General features: G+C 38.7%; 1 pseudogene; it reads right to left on the bottom strand.

The window, feature by feature from the left end:
• Window positions 1–3,637: 3,637 nt before the first annotated feature.
• LOC129218826 (apolipoprotein D-like) overlaps window positions 3,638–6,000 on the bottom strand; it is an 82,257-nt pseudogene continuing 79,894 nt past the window's right edge.

The following is a 6,000-nucleotide window of genomic DNA, read 5'->3' as shown; positions in this document are numbered from 1 at the left end:
TCTAATGAGCTCAAACTCACATTAATACTAGAACGAATAAACAGCCAAATGTACTTTAAGCTCCCAAAATTTCATGCTTCCAGTGCAATAAAATTTTCTGGAACCTTGACTACAACATGGCAATTCCTCTCACAAAGCTGATCCGCCATTTTGGAGCACTACATTTTGGAGATCCTAGATCCTCAGGATTCGGATCTCAGAAACTGAAAATTAGCATCAGGTTAGTTTTAAAGACATCTCTACGCTTCTATAAAATTTTATGCCATTCGGGGATGATCGAGCGAGGACAGTTTGAAAAATCAGATCAGTTGACGTGGAATCACTCTGATATAAACATTATGCACATTTCACCCGCATCTTTTGATCTTTTGTTATTGTTCAACAAACCTGTGATTTTTGAAGTGATAACTACTTATGGGAGGGTAAACCGATTTGTGACATAATGCGTAACGGCGTAACTATCTGGCATTCCTCTCGTTCGCGCATACGACAGAAGCACGCATGCTCGAGGAAATTCTGTTTCTTTACTCTTGGGGTCAGCTTTAAGCGTTGAGTGATAGTAGAAAAAGTAATGAAACTGAAGATGGATGATCGTCGCAACATAACGCAATCTCCTAAGGAAAGGTGAGTTTAACAATACGATATAATACCAATAACATTGTAAACAATATATATTCAAAGCAGTATTTAATATTTAAATTTATTTTCAAAACAAAAACATTTTTGCAATTAGTTATACTAAAAATATTTTTCTTCATTTAGGGTTTGGAACTGTGATAAGGTGTACATATTTTAAACGAACATCATCCCCGCAGCAAAATGAAATTCCTGAAAAAGTGGCATCTAAAATAAGCGTGGCATTCCATCCCGGTTGGGATGGAATGCCACGATAGCGACCTCATGCGTCACTAGACGTTAAAAGAATCAAGTCAAGTCAAAATAAATACATATAGGCATGAAAATTGAAAAAGTGATTTCAGATTTCTCATTTTGAACTTGACTGCAGATTCCATTTTTGTGCTTAGCCCGGCAGTACAGATCAGTTTATTAGTATTAATAAAGTTTAATTTTGTACAAATATTTATTAACTATAGTAAGATAATGAATGAATCATCAAACTACCACCAATTTTTTTCATCTCGACAACCTGAAATTTATTGATTCGTTTTTGAAAAGGAAATTATTTTGGGAATTTATTATTATTTTTCCTCGTAGAGTTTGCTTTGTGGTTGAAACAGAGGGGAAAATTTACTTTTGTGTGGTTTCAAAACAACCCTTGAATTATCCAGCATGCCAGAAAATTCGAATTTCCCGGCATGCTGGTTAACCTTGCTTTTTTCCGGCATGTCGGCTAATGCGGGGTAATACGGTACATCCCCGCAGACTCCGCAACGCGAGGGTAGGGGACGGCCGAGAAAAAAATAATAATAAATAAACATTTAATTTGTTCATCACAGAGTAAAATCTAAATCTTTCGTAAGTTTGAGTGTTTTTTTTTTTCTGAAAAACGAAATATTTAGAAACGACGCGTCATTTAATCTATCTCAGCAAAAACAACCCTGTTGTAAAATTGTGATGCAGTCATTCACATTTGATTGCTATGCACCGTTACAACGAAATATTTTATATGACCTAAGTATTCATCTATTCTTTTTGGGAAGCGAATCTCTCTAATCATGCAGGCTATTGCTAAGAAGGCAGTAGAAAACCAATGGTGAAGTGTTTTGAGCACATTTATAAGCTATTCATTATTTGCGCAGAATTTTTTCAAACAATGACCGAATCGGTTTAGATCGGCTTTTGAACGTGATAATGTGATTAAAAATATATTGCAATGAAATCCAACAAAAACAAAATTTCAAACGCATTTTATGCAGAGAGTCCATCCAAAAAGTTGATAAATCACTGCAATGAAAACATGTACACAGTCCAGTTACATTAATGTGACCTTCTGTCAAAAGCCAGAATAACCACCTTTCGCAGAGCGGACTGCTGCGAGACGTGCAGGAAGAGAGTCACTTAGATCCCTGAAGGTGTTCTCTGGGATGTTGAGCCATGCCGACTCTAATGCCGTGGCCAGCTGCGCTCAGATCAACAGATTACGCGGTTGAGGATCCATGGCGCGAACAACTCGATCGAGATGGTCCCACAGATGCTCGATTGGGTTTAAGTCAGGTGAGTTTGCTGGTTAGGGGAGGACTGTAAACTCATCCTGGTGCTCTTCGAACCACGCACGTACACTGGCAGCTGTATGGCACCTCGCATTGTCCTGCTGGAAGATGCCATCATCCTGAGGAAAAACAATGCGCAACGTACGGGTGGACATGGTCCGCAAGGACAGATGCGTACTTGTATTGATCCATAGTGCCTTCCACAATGATCAGTGAACCCAGAGAATGCCAGGAAAACATTCCCTAGACCATAATGCTTCCGCCTCCAGCTTGGACCGTTCCGGCAATGGTTGCAGGGTGGTTCCTTTCAGAGGTTTCTCGCCTTATACGCAACGTCCATCTGTCCGATGGAGCATAAAACGCGGTTCATCTGAAAACGCTACCTGTCGCCACTCAGTGGACGTCCAGCTGCTGTACTGGCGTGCAAATTCTAGCCTTCGTCGTCGATGAACAGCAGTCAGCATAGGTGCACGAACCAAGCGTCTGCTTCGGAGGCCCAGACGCAGCAATGTTCGCTGAATAGTAGTTTGGGAGACACTTTTGGTAGCCCCTTGGTTCATTTTGGTGGTCAGTTGCTCAACGGTAGCCCGTCTATCTGCCCGAACGCATCTCCGCAACCGTCGTTCACCTCTGTCATCTATGGCCCGTGGTGCACCACATTTGTCGTCGCTGATTTTGGACAGTCCCATTTTGCTATGCACGGTACACTTTTACCACGGCGGCACGCGAACAGTTCACAAACTCAGCCGTTTCGAAAATGCTTCCACCCTTGACCCGAAAGCCAATGATCATGCCCTTTTGGACGTCGGATAAATCACTTCGTTTCTGCATTACGCCAACGATTGAAATGTTTTCCGAAGCCCTCACACACCCTTTATATACGCTCAACTGCACTGTGCTGCCACCTGCCTTCTGTGATTATTTATTTAACTCTGACGTGGAAAGTACGTGGTGGTCACATTAATGTGACTGGACTGTGTATATAATTAACCGATACATATAACTGTAATTGTAACTTCCATTATGTAAACCAATTGCACAATTTGAAAACTACATAAATAAACTTTCTCTATTAGTTGTCTGTAAAAGGATTTTTACTATTTTGCACAGCGATTTCAAAGTATCAATTTGCTATGTCTCAAAATTGCAGTTTTGAACTTGATGACTTTACCTAATTGCCGACGGGATCAGGTTGAGGAGATATATGCGCAGGGATAGAATGTATCTTTAGAAATTGTATTGATCTGATTTCTAAAATCCTTAAAAGGTCACTCAAATAAAAAAAACATACTTCCTGTATAAAAAATATAGGTCAGAAAAAGTGAATACATTTTCAACTTAACAATTTTAACATTCTCGTTTTAAGTGACACACCGGGAGAGAAAAAGGTACAAAATTAATATTTTCGTTTAATGATATATATTGTTTTTAAATGGGTGACAAATTACGCCACCTCATTTTCAATTTTATTCTTCACAGTCCTTGTGCTCTTGATCAATCTTCATCAGATTCTTCTGATTAACATCTTTCTTCTTCAGATTGTCATAGTATTTCATCATGTCCCCGTCCTCTACAGTCTTTGTACGAGAAAGAATTGCAACTTGCTCTGCAAAAATTACATGCACTTTTTTTAAACAAGGGCTAATATTAGATTAGAAAATTTAAAAAAGAACAAAACCAACCCCGACTTAGAGAAAATCTAGCTAAGAACACTATCGGTTAAATCAGCTGTCAAGGAAAAAAATAAAACTGCTTCATTCGTTTTGGAGCAAACGATGCCACAGAAAGGTGCACTGATAGACAAGTTTAACTTAACCCCTCCCCTTTCGGCCTCGGGGGGCTAAAAATGCGCTAAAATTTTTCAAAAATTTTTATTTCATAATAAAGAACATAAGTGAAAGCGGATATTTTTTGAAAAATTGTGTTATCAAGTTCATGTTCAATACTACGTTGAGTAATAGAAAAACAGGGTTGCCCACCTGGGGGGGGGGGGCATGGTGCAGAGTGCCCTACTGAAATTTTTAGGGGGAGTTGTTTTGAGGAGTATTTTTTACTTTTTAAGGGGGTCTTGCTTTTGCGGGGGGTCTTCGCAATACATGAAATACACCGCCAGCTCAGTCATTCCATTCGAGGACTGCAGTTTCGTGCTTATTAGAACTCATCAGTCTGGAATAGGAAATGCCTGAGCTGGAGGTGGAAAACCCCACCTGCAGCTCAGAAAAAGAAGAAAAAAAAAAGAAAAGAAGAGAAAAAAAGGTCTTCTCAATATTTAGGGGGATGCGATCTTGCTCTTAGGGAATGTGGGCACCCCTGAGAAAAAGGCAAACAATGGAGAACAACTCGTGAAGTTCAAGCACGACATATGTATATTTTGAAACTAAATCACGTTTACTTGGTTGTTAGTTTTTGAATTTAATATTTTATCGTATAAATCAAGGACTCTCAATCACTTATCCGGCGGACTGTTAAAGCATTTGACCGATTTTCTGAGCGTTTTATCGGTCCGTGTTAAAAAATCACTTGTTACCAGTGGCGCACACAAGGGAGGGGTCCACGGGGTCCGGACCCCTCCCATAGGTCTTGTTTTTTTTCCAAGATTGATTACGGTTCTATGTGTTTTGTAGGGGAGACCGGGGCAGGATGACTATGCTAACAATTTTCGTGGTTTATTAATTTATTTTTGAGGATAGTAAAATTAATTTTACATGAGCTGTTAGAGTAGTCCTTTGTAGTGTTAAATATATTACCATTTAATTTTTCAAATAAAAATAACAAAGGATATTTTTATTTTTTCATAACCTTAACAAATCGTCATCTTGCCTCAGTACTGGGGCAAGATGACTTTGACCTAGAGGCAAGATGACGACGTTGAAAAAGGTTGAACATATTTTATGTTTTGAATATGTTACCTAGTTTTACAAATGATAACTGTGTTTTTACGTCTTACTAAGTATCAAGTAAACCTTAATGCATTGTAGCGTAATGTTCAAATGTTAAGTTATGCAGCTAACAATAGACACAAATAAAAATACCATTTTCATGATTAGAACATTCCTCATGCCATCACTCTTGGCTATTACAGCTCTGAATCCATTCTTCTGTTGGAGGGTCACAAAATTCTACTTTCCAAGCAAGTAATCTTAGAACACTATTCTTTGAATTTGATGCAACTGAATTGCTTGGAATGAATACGGGCCCACAGTAATAGCTATGGGTCTGAGCTTTTTTTACTCCCTTTTTAGCTTCACAAGCTTATTTTCTCTGTTTTTTTAAATCGTCTGTTCTTTTAATTTTTTTTTCTACCGCTTTGCTCCTTGTTCTGGCATTTCTTTGATGGGTGTGCTTGTAAGAATGTTTGAGCTTCAGTTTTTGTTTTCTCGCATTGTGTTGCTTCAGGCAGTGCATTGAAATCAAAATCACTAACATGCTTCTATGGTGTATCGGAATCAGCATTTGCCATAACTTCTGCTTCGTCTGGAGGGTTTATATGTTGGTTTTCTACTCCCAAGGTCTGAGGATTAGCACTATTATTCTCAGTTTCAGAGTCAACAACGTCATAGTCCGCTAAAAACAAGAAAATTATGAGACTCGATACCTCATTTTTTAAACCCTTTATCGGCATTTCCAACTGTAGCTGCTTTGAAGTAAGCGGTGCTCAAAAGCTCAACAATATTTTTTTTCTGTGATAGTTTTTTCTTTATGAATGGCCTTAAAGTTGTTACATGCATGGCTATAGTAGGTTTTTAATGGGCAGAAAAATGACGCATCAGGAGCTAGAGACGATGCGATGTGTGAAACGGCAACCCAACCATGATAATGTTTTTTCACT

The sequence above is a fragment of the Uloborus diversus genome, chromosome 3, assembly GCF_026930045.1.
Source record: "Uloborus diversus isolate 005 chromosome 3, Udiv.v.3.1, whole genome shotgun sequence".
Classification (NCBI taxonomy): Eukaryota; Metazoa; Arthropoda; class Arachnida; order Araneae; family Uloboridae; genus Uloborus; species Uloborus diversus.
The sequence above is the reverse complement of the archived record's forward strand: the minus strand, read 5'-3'. Positions and strand labels throughout refer to the sequence as shown.